The following is a 23111-nucleotide window of genomic DNA, read 5'->3' as shown; positions in this document are numbered from 1 at the left end:
TCACTGTATTTACTGGTGTTAATCAGATCAATGTCCCTGTTTTATTAGATAGTACTCACTGTATTTACTGGTGTTAATCAGATCAATGTCCCTGTTTTATTAGATAGTACTCACTGTATTTACTGGTGTTAATCAGATCAATGTCCCTGTTTTATTAGATAGTACTCACTGTATTTACTGGTGTTAATCAGATCAATGTCCCTGTTTTATAAGATAGTACTCACTGTATTTACTGGTGTTAATCAGATCAATGTCCCTGTTTTATTAGATAGTACTCACTGTATTTACTGGTGTTAACCAGATCAATGTCCCTGTTTTATTAGATAGTACTCACTGTATTTACTGGTGTTAACCAGATCAATGTCCCTGTTTTATTAGATAGTACTCACTGTATTTACTGGTGTTAATCAGATCAATGTCCCTGTTTTATTAGATAGTACTCACTGTATTTACTGGTGTTAATCAGATCAATGTCCCTGTTTTATTAGATAGTACTCACTGTATTTACTGGTGTTAATCAGATCAATGTCCCTGTTTTATTAGATAGTACTCACTGTATTTACTGGTGTTAATCAGATCAATGTCCCTGTTTTATTAGATAGTACTCACTGTATTTACTGGTGTTAATCAGATCAATGTCCCTGTTTTATTAGATAGTACTCACTGTATTTACTGGTGTTAATCAGATCAATGTCCCTGTTTTATTAGATAGTACTCACTGTATTTACTGGTGTTAATCAGTTCTCCAGTCTTCTCTTCTTCGTCCTCCTCTAATGTGACAGTAATCTCCCCCTCTTCATCCTTCGTTCCAAAAACGTCTTCATCTTCTTTCACTTCATCCTCCACTCCAAAAACGGCATCTTCCTCCTTTTCTTTCACAGTAACATCCCCCTCATCTTTCACTCTGAAGGTGTCTTTCTCTGTAACGTCTTTCTCTTCTTCTTTCACTGTAACAGCCTCACCCTCTACTTCTTGTTTTACTGTGACATCCTCCTCTTCCTTCTCCTCTTTCACGACAACGTTCTGCCACACTCCCTCTTTCTCCGTCCAGCAGACTTCTTCTTTAACAGGAGGAGAGTAGCTTAGTGAACTCATGGTCGGGGATAATAGCTAGTTAGCATTAGCGACTAGACTAGTGCTAACTTAACCAGCCAGCTAGTTGACTTACAACGTAAATATGAAATTAAATGGGGTAGCTAGTTGTTTACACATAAGTATGTTTAAAGCAAAATGGCAAATACAACACGAAATTGTCTAAAGAACTTGAATGTTCCGACTTTGTCGGCTAGCGAGCTACCGAGGTGGCTGCAGTTGTTGAAGAAGCGTTCCGTCCACTAGATTATACGTCACACTAGAAACATCGCCTGAAAGACACATATCGCCATCTGCTGTCTGGAGGGAGGAAACGCAGTTGAGGAGGGAAAACTATTTTTATTCTTCATTGAATTATAATATTATAAAGCAGTTCAGGGAAACGTTTTTTTCTCTCCATTAAATATGAATATTATATCAACACGTATAAAGAGCAACAAGTGTTGTTTGATTAGTTCAGATTTTAATGAGAATTTAAAACAAACTCTACATCTACTCCACATCTGTATTTCTGATTCAGTCAAATAACTAGATATCAAAATAAGCACCTAGTTATTGATACCCTTGATAAAGATGAGCTAAAATTACTGTATGAAATAAATAAATTAACTTTACCCACTACCAGGATATTTTAGCCCAAAACCTGGTTACCTCTCTGCTAGGAGGCTGAAACTTGGCCATAAGTGGATCTTCCAGCAAGACACATCAACATCCACAAAGAAATGGTTAATTGGGCACAAAATCAACATTTTCAATGGCCATCTCAGTCTTCGGACTTGAACTCCATTGAAAACCTGTGGTTTGAATTGAACAGGGCAGTCCATAAGACAGACTAAATTAAACAAAGACCTGGAGAGATTCTGTATGGAGGAATGGTCTAAGGTCCCACCCAATGTGTTCTCTAATCTCATAAAACATTTCAGTGTCGTTATCCTCCCAAGGGGAAGGTGCTGGAGTATTGAAAACATGGGTGGCAATAATTCAGACCCCTACATTTTGAGAATTACATGTTAAACTAAATCTCTTTCTCTGAGCAATTGTATTAGTATAAAATAATATAATTTCCCTTTATTTTTTGGTGTAACAATACATCATATAGATGTCTATAATGAACAGACTAGGTCTATACTGCTCCTACATGGTGTAACAATACATCATGTAGATGTATATAATGAACAGACTAGGTCTATACTGCTCCTACATGGTGTAACAATACATCATGCAGATGTATATAATGAACAGACTAGGTCTATACTGCTCCTACATGGTGTAACAATACATCATGTAGATGTATATAATGAACAGACTAGGTCTATACTGCTCCTACATGGTGTAACAATACATCATGTAGATGTATATAATGAACAGACTAGGTCTATACTGCTCCTACATGGTGTAACAATACATCATGTAGATGTATATAATGAACAGACTAGGTCTATACTGCTCCTACGTGGTGTAACAATACATCATGTAGATGTATATAATGAACAGACTAGGTCTATACTGCTCCTACGTGGTGTAACAATACATCATGTAGATGTATATAATGAACAGACTAGGTCTATACTGCTCCTACGTGGTGTAACAATACATCATGTAGATGTATATAATGAACAGACTAGGTCTATACTGCTCCTACATGGTGTAACAATACATCATGTAGATGTATATAATGAACAGACTAGGTCTATACTGCTCCTACATGGTGTAACAATACATCATGTAGATATATATAATGAACAGACTAGGTCTATACTGCTCCTACATGGTGTAACAATACATCATGTAGATGTATATAATGAACAGACTAGGTCTATACTGCTCCTACATGGTGTAACAATACATCATGTAGATGTATATAATGAACAGACTAGGTCTATACTGCTCCTACATGGTGTAACAATACATCATGTAGATGTATATAATGAACAGACTAGGTCTATACTGCTCCTACATGGTGTAACAATACATCATGTAGATGTATATAATGAACAGACTAGGTCTATACTGCTCCTACATGGTGTAACAATACATCATGTAGATGTATATAATGAACAGACTAGGTCTATACTGCTCCTACACGGTGTAACAATACATCATGTAGATGTATATAATGAACAGACTAGGTCTATACTGCTCCTACACGGTGTAACAATACATCATGTAGATGTATATAATGAACAGACTAGGTCTATACTGCTCCTACATGGTGTAACAATACATCATGTAGATGTATATAATGAACAGACTAGGTCTATACTGCTCCTACATGGTGTAACAATACATCATGTAGATGTATACTACCGTTAAAAAGTTTGGGGTCACTTAGAAATGTCCTTGTTTTTGAAGGAAAAGCACATTTTTGCAGACAGTGTGGTGGCTTTCTTGTTCTTTAATAACAAAGCTTTTGTAAACAGTGTTTGTTGCATGCAGCAATTCAACCATGAAGGCCTTATTCATGCAGTCTCTGAACAGTTGATGTTGAGATGTGTCTGTTACTTGAACTCTGTGAAGCATTTATTTGGGCTGCAATCTGAGGTGCAGTTAACTCTAATGAACGTATCTTCTGCAGCAGAGGGAACTCTGGGTCTTCCTTTCCTGTGGCGGTCCTCATGAGAGCAACCCCTACCTTGTCACAACACAACTGATTGGCTCAAATGCATTAAGATGGAAAGAAATTCCACAATTAACATTTAACAAGGCACACCTGTTAATTGAAATGAATTCCAGGTGACCACCTCATGAAGCTAGTTGAGAGAATGTCAAGAGTGTGCAAAGCTGTCATCAAGGCAAAGGGTGACTGCTTTGAAGAATCTCAAATATAAAATATATTTTGATTTGATTAACCCTTTTTTGGTTACTACATGATTCCATATGTGTTACTTCATAGTTTTGATGTCTTCACTAATACTCTACAATGTACAGAATAGTAAAAATAAAGGAAAAACCCTTGAATGAGTAGATGTGTATAAACTTTTGACTGGTACTGTATGTAAATGTGATATTTCAGTTGTTGTTTTTGTTACATTTGAAACATTTATAAAAAACTGTTTTTGCTTTGTCATTATGGGGTATTGTGATGTCATTATGGGGTATTGTGTGTAGATTGAAGGGAAAATATTGATTTAATCTATTTTAGAATAACGTAACAAAATGGGTAAAAAGTGAAGGGTTCTGAATACTTTCTGAATGCACTGTATATATAGGGGCAGTACTTAGTGACATCACTTCCTGAAACCGGACGTACAAATATATAACATAGTTTCACAATATCAACATTCAATGTATCAAAATATATGACCAAGCTGGAAGTGTAAACGCCAGCTCAGCCACAATCCTAGAGGTTCACTGATGATCAACCTCCTCCTTCACATCTGACTCCTGATGATCAACCTCCTCCTTCACATCTGACTCCTGATGATCAACCTCCTCCTTCACATCTGACTCCTGATGATCAACCTCCTCCTTCACATCTGACTCCTGATGATCAACCTCCTCCTTCACATCTGACTCCTGATGATCAACCTCCTCCTTCACATCTGAGTCCTGATGATTAACCTCCTCCTTCACATCTGACTCCTGATGATCAACCTCCTCCTTCACATCTGACTCCTGATGATCAACCTCCTCCTTCACATCTGACTGCTGATGATCAACCTCCTCCTTCACATCTGACTCCTGATGATCAACCTCCTCCTTCACATCTGACTCCTGATGATCAACCTCCTCCTTCACATCTGACTCCTGATGATCAACCTCCTCCTTCACATCTGACTCCTGATGATCAACCTCCTCCTTCACATCTGACCAGCTATGTATTTATCACTGTAAAAAGCAAACTCCACATGCATTTGTAGGTAGCTAGCTAACAGCCATGGAGGAGGGTGAAAGGATAGCAGCCCCAACTGTCAGTGAGAGAGGAGGCTATTCTGGATAGGGCAGGTACTTTTGTGTAGTTCCTGTCCCTAGAAGTGAGGACGGAGATAATAGTAACATAATATTCAGTGTGGTGTAATTTGACTATAATGAAGTCTGTTTCTTGTGAGGTTTTCTGTCCTCAGATAAAGAGCTCTATGAAAGCCAGTCTACATATGAAGAGGTCCCAATGAAGAGCAGTGGTTCTCAGTCCTGGGGACTCAGAGGGGCACATTGTTGTTTTTGCCTTCACACTGCACAGCTGATTCAAATGATTCAAACTCATCATCAAGCTTCAAGTGGTATTTATGTATTCATTTGTGATGCTGTCCTTGATATGATTCTGTTATTGTCACATGCTACACATGTACATATGTGTGCCCATGCATCTATCAATCCAATGTTATCATGATTTGTTATCAGGGATATTATACTTTAGTAATCCACAATGACCTGGTGATGTAACAGTCTAGTAATTACATTGTCTTCCATATTCCTACAGAGACCTTGTAACTGGAGATTCCTTCAAAACGATTGCCTACAGTTACCGTGTAGGGCACTGCAAGGTTGGGTGACCAGGGTCATCTGGGACTGCCTCCTGGAGGAATCCAGGTGTGTGAAGGCTACCTGTGTCCTGCGTAACTTCATGAGGATGGACACGAGGACCAGGAGGGGATCTGCAGCTCGCCGCCGTGTGCCAGAGGAGGAGTCTGCTGCTCTGCAGGATGTTTCAAGGATGGGGTCCAACAACGCAGCAAGAGAGGCAATCCGTGTGCAGGAGATCTTCACCTCCTACTTCTTCAAAGAGGGTGCTGTTCCCTGGCAACACCATAGACGTCACTATGCACAACCAAAAGCTCTTTTAAGAGCCATTCACATTGCAATAAGAGTATTCTTCCATTTACTGAGCTATGTCAACTGCAGTTATTCAATTCACAGTTTCTCTTCCTTTGATTTCTACTTCTCAGGTGAGGGTGCTGTTTAGGTAAGGGTGTGATGTCTGTACAAAAACAAAACAGGCTATTTTAAATCACCCATATTGAAAAAATGTAGAACAATTAGACACCCTATAACCCACACCTACACACACATGTATCAATCTGATTGATGGATTGTGTTGTGCAGTAAACAGGTTCAGGTGTATAACTGTGGCTCCTTCCACCTTCAAAGAATAGGCAAGAGGGCCAACCATGGAGAATAGTGAGACACTTCATTATTTCTATAACTACGCTATATTGTTTATCCTTGTGTGTCCATTCATGTTTTTCAGCATAAAGTACTCTGCAGCCACTTAGTGTGGTGTGGACACCAGGTGAGGCCACACACAGATTCCTGTTGAACACTGTCGCTTTAACGACCTTATTTTCTCAATAACAGTCTCTCTCCTTCACTTCATCCCTCTCTCCTCTTCTCCCTAAATCCTCTAGGTTATATCAGCTGTGTCGGTGAACCCCTCCTGCATCTGAACTGGCTACATAGAGGGCACAGCATGATCAGAGGTGAGAGGTCACTTGGTCAGGTCAACAGGAAGTATTATTAAAGAGATGCTTTACATTGAAATACAGATAGAGATGCAGTAGTCCCAGAGTTAATGATCCCAGGTCAGTTTATATTATACAGGAAGTATTATTAAAGAGATGCTTTACATTGAAATACAGATATAGATGCAGTAGTCCCAGAGTTAATGATCCCAGGTCAGTTGTGCATTTCACCTCCTGATTGATGACTAACAATGTTAAAATAAAAACACAAGGTTTAAACATGCTCTCTCTCTCCATCTGTCTCTCGTCTGCAGGTATGTTTTGATGTGAGAGGAGGCCAACCCCCAGTCCCATCATCACCACCTCACCTGCTTTTAAGAACCTTTGGGCCGACGAGAGACACTATTATGTAATTGTGATGAACTGAGAGAATATTTATGTAGCACTGTGATTCATTAATCATGTGCTGCCTTCCCTGCTCCTATGTGCTTACCTCTTTCCCTTTCTGTCTTTTACACCTCTCTCACCACCTCCTCTTTCTTCCTCTGTTTTTATAATGCACAACAGATGTGCATTGAAGTACAGATTAAACTTGTATTTATAACACTTGGATAATGAGCTTTTCAATAAAGCGTTTCACATTCTCTACTGGTTGAAATGAAGTGTAATGTGATGAAATACTCCACCTATCCTGTGTTTATCAGATCAATGCAGATGAAGGGCATTAGATGTTGAGATGAACCAGTGTTAGAGTATTTACATGATGCATAGGAAGTGTAGTGTTCTGTTTTTTAACATTATATTTCTGTATATATGAATTAACTAGTTAAATCCTGTTTCTAGTCTATTAGTTACAATGTGTAACCATTGATGTCCCAGGATCAAGATTGGTAAACACTGTTGAAGTGTATAATTGTAATACATACATGCAGACACAGCGTCATTCAAAGACTGGAATTTGATACTCCTGGTATTGGATATGACTGAAAAATAATCTCAAAGACATTCATACCTAAACTGCACCTTTATTTGCCAAGGTAGAGTACATGATCAGTGAATATATTAAATGTACAGGCTACAATGTGGGGATCTCATGCATGGTAATAACTACATGTATATACGACTTGCATCCTTGGCACAAAGTTATATTATATTCTACTCAATCCATAGGCTTCATTAATGTCATTCAGGCTGTTTTGAAGTTGATACAACTGGCTATGATAGCTGAGGTTCATAGGTTCTGAACTAATATGTATACCAAACGTTTGGGTCCATACACAGATCGGCTAGATAGCTAGCTACACATCCATAGGCATACAGGTATTTTAATCATCCACTGCACAATAAGCAAGAACATAGCTAGCTACGTTATTTCATCTATCTGCATGGCAAATATCAGCAAAGGCAAGCTTACACAATTGTACATTCAATTTGCAGTAAATTCTTCAGCTAACTAGATTCTATACATCCACTGTTTCACAAAACGACAGCCTGGTTTGCTGGTTGTTTCAGGAGTCCCTAAAACAACCAGAATGACAATTTCATACTCATGTCACAACACCCATAAAGCTGGTCAGCTAGCTGGCTAATGTTAGCTAGTCTGCTAGTTGGTTAATGTTAGCTAGTCAGCTAGCTGGTTATTGTTAGCTAGTCAGCTAGCTGGTTAATGTTAGCTAGTCAGCTAGCTGGCTAATGTTAGCTAGTCAGCTAGCTGGTTAATGTTAGCTAGTCAGCTAGCTGGCTAATGTTAGCTAGTCAGCTAGCTGGCTAATGTTAGCTAGTCAGCTAGCTGGCTAAAGTTAGCTAGTCAGCTAGCTGGCTAATGTTAGCTAGTCAGCTAGTTGGTTAATGTTAGCTAGTCAGCAAGCTGGCTAATGTTAGCTAGTCAGCTAGTTGGCTAATGTTAGCTAGTCAGCTAGCTTGCTAAATCGCGATTTTCGTAAATGAACTTTACGATAAAAAAAAGCATAATCGTTTGTCTCTACATTAACTAACATTCCTGTCAACTGTACATGTTTTTGCATGATTCGTTATGACGTTATAATCCCTTACATTTGCTTCCATCCTAGTATTTCTGTCCGCCATCTTTGATCCAGTTCAGTTCTGTGTAGGGGTTCCCCTCTCTCCTAGTATTTCTGTCCGCCATCTTTGATCCAGTTCAGTTCTGTGTAGGGGTATCCCTCTCTCCTAGTATTTCTGTCCGCCATCTTTGTTCCAGTTCAGTTCTGTGTAGGGGTACCCCTCTCTCCTAGTATTGCTGTCCACCATCTTTGATCCAGTTCAGTTCTGTGTAGGGGTACCCCCTCTCCTAGTATTGCTGAAGAAAGTGTAACAGTCACTAGTGCAGCAGCAGCCTCCCCCGGTCCTAGTGTCGGCCCGGTATGAAGTTTAAGATGCGATGGAACGGTTGACGACAAAATATAAATCACAGAAAAAATATATTGACTGATATTGATTTATTTAGGGGGGGGGGCTAATGAATATTTTAGGACCAGCGATGTCCCTTATTCCTACCCTTTAACTTTTGTCTGACAAAATAAACATTTTACTCAACTGCGTTACCCACTCCAGTCAGCAGATGGCGGTCTGGGAATTTAAGGCGATGCTGTTGGTGTGACGTATAATCTAGTGGACGGAACTCTTCTTTCAACAGCAGCAACGGTTAGTCAGACACCACGGTAGCTTGCTAGACAAAATAGCCGAACCGATAAAGCTCATTAGACGCGTTAGTGTATATTAGCCTCTGTGTTTTAAACCCACTACTGTCGTCTAGTTAGTTATCCGATTTAATTTCATATTTACGGTGTTGTTGTTATTATTCAGCTAGCGGGCTGGTTAAGTTAGCATTAGCCTAGCTAGCTAACATCTCCGACCATGCGTTCACTGAGCTACTCTCCTGCTAATGAAGATGAGGACATCACAGTAAAACAAGAAGTAGAGGGTGAGGCCGTTACTGTGAAAGAAGAAAAAGATGCGTTCAGAGTGAAAGAGGAGGAGGATGTTACAGTAAAAGAAGAGGAGGATGCAGTTTATGGAGTGAAAGAGGAAGAGGAGGAGATGACTGTTACATCGATAGAGGAGGAAACTGGACATCTGGGCCCGGTTTCCCAAACGCATCTTAAGGCATCCAATGGTTCTAACGGTGAACTTAGCCATAAGATGGTTTTGAGAAACCGTTCCCTGATTAACACTAGTAAGTACTGTCTTAAATACAGAGGCACAAACTCTGCAGTTGTTGAACTGATGTGTGGTGTTAAAGCGGAAATATGCAATAGCTACATCCATATTGTGACTTTTAAATTATTAATTTATAGCCATTGATTCTTGAAGAATATAACACATGCCTCATGAGCTTAGTTCAACTGTTGTACCCCATCAGAACCCCAAATAAGCTTTTTTTTACTCCAATGTTTAGAAATGTAAACCAACACTGTATAGCCTCAACATAGTTAAAACTATAATGTTGATATCATGGATGTCTATGAATTTGAAAGTAGTTACATTTCTCCAACCCCATAATCATCTTATAACCAAAACAGTGGTGGAATGACAGCTTTGTTGTTGTATGAACGGCAGATTGCTGGGTTGTGTGGGTTTTTTCAACAGTAACAAAATGGCTGCCCAGAGGCTTGGTTTGGTAAACAGCTGAGGGATGGGGGAAGGAGAAGTGTAACCACTCAAAATTATTCATCCATGATGTCATAATGATAGTTTGACCAGGTTTCTAGGATATATAGTATATTCTAGAATTCATCCAGGATGTCATAATGATAGTTTAACCAGGTTTCTAGGCTATATAGTATATTCTAGAATTCATCCATGATGTCATAATGATAGTTTAACCAGGTTTCTAGGATATATAGTATATTCTAGAATTCATCCATGATGTCATAATGATAGTTTAACCAGGTTTCTAGGATATATAGTATATTCTAGAATTCATCCATGCTGTCATAATGATAGTTTAACCAGGTTTCTAGGATATATAGTATATTCTAGAATTCATCCATGATGTCATAATGATAGTTTAACCAGGTTTCTAGGATATATAGTATATTCTAGAATTCATCCATGATGTCATAATGATAGTTTAACCAGGTTTCTGGGCTATATAGTATATTCTAGAATTCATCCATGATGTCATAATGATAGTTTAACCAGGTTTCTAGGATATATAGTATATTCTATAACTGCCAGTGTAGATTTCCTGTGGAGGCAAATTATTAGAGCTGTTGATAAGTCATTGTATAATATTCAGACAATTGTTTTTCATGCCATTACATTAAAGGCAAGACATACCTAGATTCAATTACATTCATGAATTGGTTTGAAACCTTTGTTTTAAACCCTTCTCAAAATTGGTGCCTTGCCGGATTTGTAAAAAATGGATGTTCATGAAACTCTATTTTTTAAATGTATTTAAATGTAACCTTTATTTAACTAGACAAGTCAGTTAAGAACAAATTGTTATTTACAATGACTGCCTACCCCGGACAACGCTGGGACAATTGTGCGCCGCCCTATGGAACTCCCAATCACGGCCGGTTGTGATACAGCCTGGATTTGAACCAGGGTGTCTGTAGTGAAGCCTCAAGCACTGAGATGCAGTGTCCGCTGCGCCACTCGGGAGCCCCAAAATCATGTTCTAGTGCTGTCCCCAACTAAAATACATCTTGGTCAACCAAGAGTCATCTGTTCTTTCTACCAATCACCCCATGTGTTTTTATACAATCAACTATATGTACTGAACTTGTCTGATGCTTTGAGCATGCTATTTGATTAAATAATTAAAACACACAAATGACTGGAGGGAGCCAGTCATCACTATAACCTGACTAGAGGGAGCCAGTCATCACTATAACCTGACTAGAGGGAGCCAGTCATCACTATAACCTGACTAGAGGGAGGGAGCCAGTCATCACTATAACCTGACTAGAGGGAGGGAGCCAGTCATCACTATAACCTGACTAGAGGGAGGGAGCCAGTCATCACTATAACCTGACTAGAGGGAGCCAGTCATCACTATAACCTGACTAGAGGGAGCCAGTCGTCACTATAACCTGACTAGAGGGAGGGAGCCAGTCGTCACTATAACCTGACTGGAGGGAGGGAGCCAGTCATCACTATAACCTGACTAGAGGGAGGGAGCCAGTCATCACTATAACCTGACTAGAGGGAGGGAGCCAGTCATCACTATAACCTGACTAGAGGGAGCCAGTCATCACTATAACCTGACTGGAGGGAGCCAGTCATCACTATAACCTGACTGGAGGGAGCCAGTCATCACTATAACCTGACTGGAGGGAGCCAGTCATCACTATAACCTGACTAGAGGGAGGGAGCCAGTCATCACTATAACCTGACTAGAGGGAGGGAGCCAGTCATCACTATAACCTGACTAGAGGGAGCCAGTCATCACTATAACCTGACTAGAGGGAGGGAGCCAGTCATCACTATAACCTGACTAGAGGGAGGGAGCCAGTCATCACTATAACCTGACTAGAGGGAGTGAGCCAGTCATCACTATAACCTGACTAGAGGGAGGGAGCCAGTCATCACTATAACCTGACTAGAGGGAGGGAGCCAGTCATCACTATAACCTGACTAGAGGGAGGGAGCCAGTCATCACTATAACCTGACTAGAGGGAGGGAGCCAGTCATCACTATAACCTGACTAGAGGGAGGGAGCCAGTCATCACTATAACCTGACTAGAGGGAGGGAGCCAGTCATCACTATAACCTGACTAGAGGGAGGGAGCCAGTCATCACTATAACCTGACTAGAGGGAGGGAGCCAGTCATCACTATAACCTGACTGGAGGGAGCCAGTCATCACTATAACCTGACTAGAGGGAGCCAGTCATCACTATAACCTGACTAGAGGGAGGGAGCCAGTCATCACTATAACCTGACTAGAGGGAGGGAGCCAGTCATCACTATAACCTGACTAGAGGGAGGGAGCCAGTCGTCACTATAACCTGACTAGAGGGAGCCAGTCATCACTATAACCTGACTAGAGGGAGGGAGCCAGTCATCACTATAACCTGACTAGAGGGAGGGAGCCAGTCATCACTATAACCTGACTGGAGGGAGGGAGCCAGTCATCACTATAACCTGACTAGAGGGAGGGAGCCAGTCATCACTATAACCTGACTAGAGGGAGGGAGCCAGTCATCACTATAACCTGACTAGAGGGAGGGAGCCAGTCATCACTATAACCTGACTAGAGGGAGGGAGCCAGTCATCACTATAACCTGACTAGAGGGAGGGAGCCAGTCATCACTATAACCTGACTGGAGGGAGCCAGTCATCACTATAACCTGACTAGAGGGAGCCAGTCATCACTATAACCTGACTAGAGGGAGGGAGCCAGTCATCACTATAACCTGACTAGAGGGAGGGAGCCAGTCATCACTATAACCTGACTAGAGGGAGGGAGCCAGTCGTCACTATAACCTGACTAGAGGGAGCCAGTCATCACTATAACCTGACTAGAGGGAGGGAGCCAGTCATCACTATAACCTGACTAGAGGGAGGGAGCCAGTCATCACTATAACCTGACTGGAGGGAGGGAGCCAGTCATCACTATAACCTGACTAGAGGGAGGGAGCCAGTCATCACTATAACCTGACTAGAAGGAGGGAGCCAATCATTACTATAACCTGACTAGAGGCAGCCAGTCATCAATATAACCTGACTAGAGGGAGGGAGCCAGTCATCACTATAACCTGACTAGAGGGAGCCAGTCATCACTATAACCTGACTAGAGGGAGGGAGCCAGTCATCACTATAACCTGACTAGAGGGAGGGAGCCAGTCATCACTATAACCTGACTAGAGGGAGCCAGTCATCAATATAACCTGACTAGAGGGAGGGAGCCAGTCATCACTATAACCTGACTAGAGGGAGGGAGCCAGTCATCACTATAACCTGACTAGAGGGAGGGAGCCAGTCATCACTATAACCTGACTAGAGGGAGGGAGCCAGTCATCACTATAACCTGACTAGAGGGAGCCAGTCATCACTATAACCTGACTAGAGGGAGGGAGCCAGTCATCACTATAACCTGACTAGAGGGAGGGAGCCAGTCATCACTATAACCTGACTAGAGGGAGCCATTCATCACTATAACCTGACTAGAGGGAGGGAGCCAGTCATCACTATAACCTGACTAGAGGGAGCCAGTCATCACTATAACCTGACTAGAGGGAGCCAGTCATCACTATAACCTGACTAGAGGGAGGGAGCCAGTCATCACTATAACCTGACTAGAGGGAGGGAGCCAGTCATCAATATAACCTGACTAGAGGGAGGGAGCCAGTCATCACTATAACCTGACTAGAGGGAACCAGTCATCACTATAACCTGACTAGAGGGAGCCAGTCATCACTATAACCTGACTAGAGGGAGCCAGTCATCACTATAACCTGACTAGAGGGAGGGAGCCAGTCATCACTATAACCTGACTAGAGGGAGGGAGCCAGTCATCACTATAACCTGACTAGAGGGAGCCAGTCATCACTATAACCTGACTGGAGGGAGGGAGCCAGTCATCACTATAACCTGACTAGAGGGAGGGAGCCAGTCATCACTATAACCTGACTAGAGGGAGCCAGTCATCACTATAACCTGACTAGAGGGAGCCAGTCATCACTATAACCTGACTAGAGGGAGGGAGCCAGTCATCACTATAACCTGACTAGAGGGAGGGAGCCAGTCATCACTATAACCTGACTAGAGGGAGGGAGCCAGTCATCACTATAACCTGACTAGAGGGAGGGAGCCAGTCATCACTATAACCTGACTAGAGGGAGGGAGCCAGTCATCACTATAACCTGACTAGAGGGAGGGAGCCAGTCATCACTATAACCTGACTAGAGGGAGGGAGCCAGTCATCACTATAACCTGACTAGAGGGAGGGAGCCAGTCATCACTATAACCTGACTAGAGGGAGGGAGCCAGTCATCACTATAACCTGACTAGAGGGAGGGAGCCAGTCATCACTATAACCTGACTAGAGGGAGGGAGCCAGTCATCACTATAACCTGACTGGAGGGAGCCAGTCATCACTATAACCTGACTAGAGGGAGCCAGTCATCACTATAACCTGACTAGAGGGAGGGAGCCAGTCATCACTATAACCTGACTAGAGGGAGGGAGCCAGTCATCACTATAACCTGACTAGAGGGAGGGAGCCAGTCGTCACTATAACCTGACTAGAGGGAGCCAGTCATCACTATAACCTGACTAGAGGGAGGGAGCCAGTCATCACTATAACCTGACTAGAGGGAGGGAGCCAGTCATCACTATAACCTGACTGGAGGGAGGGAGCCAGTCATCACTATAACCTGACTAGAGGGAGGGAGCCAGTCATCACTATAACCTGACTAGAAGGAGGGAGCCAATCATTACTATAACCTGACTAGAGGCAGCCAGTCATCAATATAACCTGACTAGAGGGAGGGAGCCAGTCATCACTATAACCTGACTAGAGGGAGCCAGTCATCACTATAACCTGACTAGAGGGAGGGAGCCAGTCATCACTATAACCTGACTAGAGGGAGGGAGCCAGTCATCACTATAACCTGACTAGAGGGAGCCAGTCATCAATATAACCTGACTAGAGGGAGGGAGCCAGTCATCACTATAACCTGACTAGAGGGAGGGAGCCAGTCATCACTATAACCTGACTAGAGGGAGGGAGCCAGTCATCACTATAACCTGACTAGAGGGAGCCAGTCATCACTATAACCTGACTAGAGGGAGGGAGCCAGTCATCACTATAACCTGACTAGAGGGAGCCAGTCATCACTATAACCTGACTAGAGGGAGGGAGCCAGTCATCACTATAACCTGACTAGAGGGAGGGAGCCAGTCATCACTATAACCTGACTAGAGGGAGCCATTCATCACTATAACCTGACTAGAGGGAGGGAGCCAGTCATCACTATAACCTGACTAGAGGGAGCCAGTCATCACTATAACCTGACTAGAGGGAGCCAGTCATCACTATAACCTGACTAGAGGGAGCCAGTCATCACTATAACCTGACTAGAGGGAGGGAGCCAGTCATCAATATAACCTGACTAGAGGGAGGGAGCCAGTCATCACTATAACCTGACTAGAGGGAACCAGTCATCACTATAACCTGACTAGAGGGAGCCAGTCATCACTATAACCTGACTAGAGGGAGCCAGTCATCACTATAACCTGACTAGAGGGAGGGAGCCAGTCATCACTATAACCTGACTAGAGGGAGGGAGCCAGTCATCACTATAACCTGACTAGAGGGAGCCAGTCATCACTATAACCTGACTGGAGGGAGGGAGCCAGTCATCACTATAACCTGACTAGAGGGAGGGAGCCAGTCATCACTATAACCTGACTAGAGGGAGCCAGTCATCACTATAACCTGACTAGAGGGAGCCAGTCATCACTATAACCTGACTAGAGGGAGGGAGCCAGTCATCACTATAACCTGACTAGAGGGAGGGAGCCAGTCATCACTATAACCTGACTAGAGGGAGGGAGCCAGTCATCACTATAACCTGACTAGAGGGAGGGAGCCAGTCATCACTATAACCTGACTAGAGGGAGGGAGCCAGTCATCACTATAACCTGACTAGAGGGAGGGAGCCAGTCATCACTATAACCTGACTAGAGGGAGGGAGCCAGTCATCACTATAACCTGACCTAGAGGGAGCCAGTCATCACTATAACCTGACTAGAGGGAGGGAGCCAGTCATCAATATAACCTGACTAGATGGAGCCAGTCATCACTATAACCTGACTAGAGGGAGCCGGTCATCACTATAACCTGACTAGAGGGAGGGAGCCAGTCATCACTATAACCTGACTAGAGGGAGGGAGCCAGTCATCACTATAACCTGACTAGAGGGAGGGAGCCAGTCATCACTATAACCTGACTAGAGGGAGGGAGCCAGTCATCACTATAACCTGACTAGAGGGAGGGAGCCAGTCATCAATATAACCTGACTAGAGGGAGGGAGCCAGTCATCACTATAACCTGACTAGAGGGAGCCAGTCATCACTATAACCTGACTAGAGGGAGGGAGCCAGTCATCACTATAACCTGACTAGAGGGAGGGAGCCAGTCATCACTATAACCTGACTAGAGGGAGGGAGCCAGTCATCACTATAACCTGACTAGAGGGAGGGAGCCAGTCATCACTATAACCTGACTAGAGCGAGGGAGCCAGTCATCACTATAACCTGACTAGAGGGAGGGAGCCAGTCATCACTATAACCTGACTAGAGGGAGGGAGCCAGTCATCAATATAACCTGACTAGAGGGAGGGAGCCAGTCATCACTATAACCTGACTAGAGGGAGGGAGCCAGTCATCACTATAACCTGACTAGAGGGAGGGAGCCAGTCATCACTATAACCTGACTAGAGGGAGGGAGCCAGTCATCACTATAACCTGACTAGAGGGAGGGAGCCAGTCATCACTATAACCTGACTAGAGGGAGGGAGCCAGTCATCACTATAACCTGACTAGAGGGAGCCAGTCATCACTATAACCTGACTAGAGGGAGGGAGCCAGTCATCACTATAACCTGACTGGAGGGAGGGAGCCAGTCATCACTATAACCTGACTAGAGGGAGGGAGCCAGTCATCACTATAACCTGACTAGAGGGAGCCAGTCATCACTATAACCTGACTAGAGGGAGCCAGTCATCACTATAACCTGACTAGAGGGAGCCAGTCATCACTATAACCTGACTAGAGGGAGCCAGTCATCACTATAACCTGACTAGAGGGAGGGAGCCAGTCATCACTATAACCTGACTAGAGGGAGGGAGCCAGTCATCACTATAACCTGAATAGAGGGAGCCAGTCATCACTATAACCTGACTAGAGGGAGCCAGTCATCATTATAACCTGACTAGAGGGAGGGAGCCAGTCATCACTATAACCTGACTAGAGGGAGGGAGCCAGTCATCACTATAACCTGACTAGAGGGAGGGAGCCAGTCATCACTATAACCTGACTAGAGGGAGGGAGCCAGTCATCACTATAACCTGACTAGAGGGAGGGAGCCAGTCATCACTATAACCTGATTAGAGGGAGCCAGTCATCACTATAACCTGACTAGAGGGAGGGAGCCAGTCATCACTATAACCTGACTAGAGGGAGGGAGCCAGTCATCACTATAACCTGACTAGAGGGAGCCAGTCATCAATATAACCTGACTAGAGGGAACCAGTCATCACTATAACCTGACTAGAGGGAACCAGTCATCACTATAACCTGACTAGAGGGAGCCAGTCATCACTATAACCTGACTAGAGGGAGCCAGTCATCACTATAACCTGACTGGAGGGAGGGAGCCAGTCATCACTATAACCTGACTAGAGGGAGGGAGCCAGTCATCAATATAACCTGACTAGAGGGAGGGAGCCAGTCATCACTATAACCTGACTAGAGGGAGCCAGTCATCACTATAACCTGACTAGAGGGAGCCAGTCATCACTATAACCTGACTGGAGGGAGCCAGTCATCACTATAACCTGACTAGAGGGAGCCAGTCATCACTATAACCTGACTAGAGGGAGGGAGCCAGTCATCACTATAACCTGACTAGAGGGAGGGAGCCAGTCGTCACTATAACCTGACTAGAGGGAGCCAGTCATCACTATAACCTGACTAGAGGGAGGGAGCCAGTCATCACTATAACCTGACTAGAGGGAGGGAGCCAGTCATCACTATAACCTGACTAGAGGAGAGCCAGTCATCACTATAACCTGACTAGAGGGAGCCAGTCATCACTATAACCTGACTGGAGGGAGGGAGCCAGTCATCACTATAACCTGACTAGAGGGAGGGAGCCAGTCATCAATATAACCTGACTAGAGGGAGGGAGCCAGTCATCACTATAACCTGACTAGAGGGAGGGAGCCAGTCATCAATATAACCTGACTAGAGGGAGGGAGCCAGTCATCACTATAACCTGACTAGAGGGAGGGAGCCAGTCATCACTATAACCTGACTAGAGGGAGGGAGCCAGTCGTCACTATAACCTGACTAGAGGGAGCCAGTCATCACTATAACCTGACTGGAGGGAGGGAGCCAGTCATCACTATAACCTGACTAGAGGGAGGGAGCCAGTCATCAATATAACCTGACTAGAGGGAGGGAGCCAGTCATCACTATAACCTGACTAGAGGGAGGGAGCCAGTCATCAATATAACCTGACTAGAGGGAGGGAGCCAGTCATCACTATAACCTGACTAGAGGGAGGGAGCCAGTCATCACTATAACCTGACTAGAGGGAGGGAGCCAGTCGTCACTATAACCTGACTAGAGGGAGCCAGTCATCACTATAACCTGACTAGAGGGAGGGAGCCAGTCATCACTATAACCTGACTAGAGGGAGGGAGCCAGTCATCACTATAACCTGACTAGAGGGAGGGAGCCAGTCATCACTATAACCTGACTAGAGGGAGGGAGCCAGTCATCACTATAACCTGACTAGAGGGAGGGAGCCAGTCATCACTATAACCTGACTAGAGGGAGGGAGCCAGTCATCACTATAACCTGACTAGAGGGAGGGAGCCAGTCATCACTATAACCTGACTAGAGGGAGCCAGTCATCACTATAACCTGACTAGAGGGAGGGAGCCAGTCATCACTATAACCTGACTAGAGGGAGCCAGTCATCACTATAACCTGACTAGAGGGAGGGAGCCAGTCATCACTATAACCTGACTAGAGGGAGCCAGTCATCACTATAACCTGACTAGGAGGGAGCCAGTCATCACTATAACCTGACTAGAGGGAGGGAGCCAGTCATCACTATAACCTGACTAGAGGGAGGGAGCCAGTCATCACTATAACCTGACTAGAGGGAGCCAGTCATCACTATAACCTGACTAGAGGGAACCAGTCATCACTATAACCTGACTAGAGGGAACCAGTCATCACTATAACCTGACTAGAGGGAGCCAGTCATCACTATAACCTGACTAGAGGGAGGGAGCCAGTCATCACTATAACCTGACTAGAGGGAGGGAGCCAGTCATCACTATAACCTGACTAGAGGGAGCCAGTCATCACTATAACCTGACTAGAGGGAGCCAGTCATCACTATAACCTGACTAGAGGGAGCCAGTCATCACTATAACCTGACTAGAGGGAGCCAGTCATCACTATAACCTGACTAGAGGGAGGGAGCCAGTCATCACTATAACCTGACTAGAGGGAGGGAGCCAGTCATCACTATAACCTGACTAGAGGAGGGAGCCAGTCATCACTATAACCTGACTAGAGGGAGGGAGCCAGTCATCACTATAACCTGACTAGAGGGAGGGAGCCAGTCATCACTATAACCTGACTAGAGGGAGGGAGCCAGTCATCACTATAACCTGACTAGAGGGAGCCAGTCATCAATATAACCTGACTAGAGGGAACCAGTCATCACTATAACCTGACTAGAGGGAACCAGTCATCACTATAACCTGACTAGAGGGAGCCAGTCATCACTATAACCTGACTAGAGGGAGCCAGTCATCACTATAACCTGACTGGAGGGAGGGAGCCAGTCATCACTATAACCTGACTAGAGGGAGCCAGTCATCAATATAACCTGACTAGAGGGAGGGAGCCAGTCATCACTATAACCTGACTAGAGGGAGCCAGTCATCACTATAACCTGACTAGAGGGAGCCAGTCATCACTATAACCTGACTGGAGGGAGCCAGTCATCACTATAACCTGACTAGAGGGAGCCAGTCATCACTATAACCTGACTAGAGGGAGGGAGCCAGTCATCACTATAACCTGACTAGAGGGAGGGAGCCAGTCGTCACTATAACCTGACTAGAGGGAGCCAGTCATCACTATAACCTGACTAGAGGGAGGGAGCCAGTCATCACTATAACCTGACTAGAGGGAGGGAGCCAGTCATCACTATAACCTGACTAGAGGGAGGGAGCCAGTCATCACTATAACCTGACTAGAGGGAGGGAGCCAGTCGTCACTATAACCTGACTAGAGGGAGCCAGTCATCACTATAACCTGACTGGAGGGAGGGAGCCAGTCATCACTATAACCTGACTAGAGGGAGGGAGCCAGTCATCAATATAACCTGACTAGAGGGAGGGAGCCAGTCATCACTATAACCTGACTAGAGGGAGGGAGCCAGTCATCAATATAACCTGACTAGAGGGAGGGAGCCAGTCATCACTATAACCTGACTAGAGGGAGGGAGCCAGTCATCACTATAACCTGACTAGAGGGAGGGAGCCAGTCGTCACTATAACCTGACTAGAGGGAGCCAGTCATCACTATAACCTGACTAGAGGGAGGGAGCCAGTCATCACTATAACCTGACTAGAGGGAGGGAGCCAGTCATCACTATAACCTGACTAGAGGGAGGGAGCCAGTCATCACTATAACCTGACTAGAGGGAGGGAGCCAGTCATCACTATAACCTGACTAGAGGGAGGGAGCCAGTCATCACTATAACCTGACTAGAGGGAGGGAGCCAGTCATCACTATAACCTGACTAGAGGGAGCCAGTCATCACTATAACCTGACTAGAGGGAGGGAGCCAGTCATCACTATAACCTGACTAGAGGGAGGGAGCCAGTCATCACTATAACCTGACTAGAGGGAGCCAGTCATCACTATAACCTGACTAGAGGGAGGGAGCCAGTCATCACTATAACCTGACTAGAGTGAGGGAGCCAGTCATCACTATAACCTGACTAGAGGGAGGGAGCCAGTCATCACTATAACCTGACTAGAGGGAGCCAGTCATCACTATAACCTGACTAGAGGGAGGGAGCCAGTCATCACTATAACCTGACTAGAGGGAGGGAGCCAGTCATCACTATAACCTGACTAGAGGGAGGGAGCCAGTCATCACTATAACCTGACTAGAGGGAGCCAGTCATCACTATAACCTGACTAGAGGGAGGGAGCCAGTCATCACTATAACCTGACTAGAGGGAGCCAGTCATCACTATAACCTGACTAGAGGGAGCCAGTCATCAATATAACCTGACTAGAGGGAGGGAGCCAGTCATCACTATAACCTGACTAGAGGGAGGGAGCCAGTCATCACTATAACCTGACTGGAGGGAGCCAGTCATCACTATAACCTGACTAGAGGGAGCCAGTCATCACTATAACCTGACTAGAGGGAGGGAGCCAGTCATCACTATAACCTGACTAGAGGGAGGGAGCCAGTCATCACTATAACCTGACTAGAGGGAGGGAGCCAGTCATCACTATAACCTGACTAGAGGGAGGGAGCCAGTCATCACTATAACCTGACTAGAGGGAGCCAGTCATCACTATAACCTGACTAGAGGGAGCCAGTCATCACTATAACCTGACTAGAGGGAGGGAGCCAGTCATCACTATAACCTGACTAGAGGGAGGGAGCCAGTCATCACTATAACCTGACTAGAGGGAGCCAGTCGTCACTATAACCTGACTAGAGGGAGGGAGCCAGTCATCACTATAACCTGACTAGAGGGAGGGAGCCAGTAATCTCTATAACCTGACTAGAGGGAGCCAGTCATCACTATAACCTGACTGGAGGGAGCCAGTCATCACTATAACCTGACTAGAGGGAGCCAGTCATCACTATAACCTGACTAGAGGGAGGGAGCCAGTCATCACTATAACCTGACTAGAGGGAGGGAGCCAGTCGTCACTATAACCTGACTAGAGGGAGCCAGTCATCACTATAACCTGACTAGAGGGAGGGAGCCAGTCATCACTATAACCTGACTAGAGGGAGGGAGCCAGTCATCACTATAACCTGACTAGAGGGAGCCAGTCATCACTATAACCTGACTAGAGGGAGCCAGTCATCACTATAACCTGACTGGAGGGAGGGAGCCAGTCATCACTATAACCTGACTAGAGGGAGGGAGCCAGTCATCACTATAACCTGACTAGAGGGAGGGAGCCAGTCATCACTATAACCTGACTAGAGGGAGGGAGCCAGTCATCACTATAACCTGACTAGAGGGAGCCAGTCATCACTATAACCTGACTAGAGGGAGGGAGCCAGTCATCACTATAACCTGACTAGAGGGAGCCAGTCATCACTATAACCTGACTAGAGGGAGCCAGTCATCACTATAACCTGACTAGAGGGAGGGAGCCAGTCATCACTATAACCTGACTAGAGGGAGGGAGCCAGTCATCACTATAACCTGACTAGAGGGAGGGAGCCAGTCATCACTATAACCTGACTAGAGGGAGCCAGTCATCACTATAACCTGACTAGAGGGAGGGAGCCAGTCATCACTATAACCTGACTAGAGGGAGGGAGCCAGTCATCACTATAACCTGACTAGAGGGAGGGAGCCAGTCATCACTATAACCTGACTAGAGGGAGGGAGCCAGTCATCACTATAACCTGACTAGAGGGAGGGAGCCAGTCATCACTATAACCTGACTAGAGGGAGCCAGTCATCACTATAACCTGACTAGAGGGAGGGAGCCAGTCATCACTATAACCTGACTAGAGGGAGCCAGTCATCACTATAACCTGACTAGAGGGAGGGAGCCAGTCATCACTATAACCTGACTAGAGGGAGGGAGCCAGTCATCACTATAACCTGACTAGGAGGGAGCC

The 23111-nt window shown here is 44.8% G+C and overlaps 1 long non-coding RNA gene across 1 annotated transcript; it reads left to right on the top strand.

Moving 5' to 3' along the window:
* The first annotated feature begins 6396 nt into the window (after nt 1–6396).
* LOC145876105 (uncharacterized) lies at nt 6397–7135 on the top strand. The gene is made up of 2 exons (XR_014391414.1): nt 6397–6509; nt 6806–7135. It is a non-coding gene; the product is annotated as an uncharacterized LOC145876105 (long non-coding RNA).
* The last annotated feature ends 15976 nt before the right edge of the window (nt 7136–23111 follow it).

This window comes from Salmo salar, unplaced genomic scaffold, assembly GCF_965601325.2.
Source record: "Salmo salar unplaced genomic scaffold, fSalSal1 ptg000432l, whole genome shotgun sequence".
NCBI classification, from domain to species: domain Eukaryota; kingdom Metazoa; phylum Chordata; class Actinopteri; order Salmoniformes; family Salmonidae; genus Salmo; species Salmo salar.
This window is presented reverse-complemented; position numbering and strand designations above follow the sequence as displayed.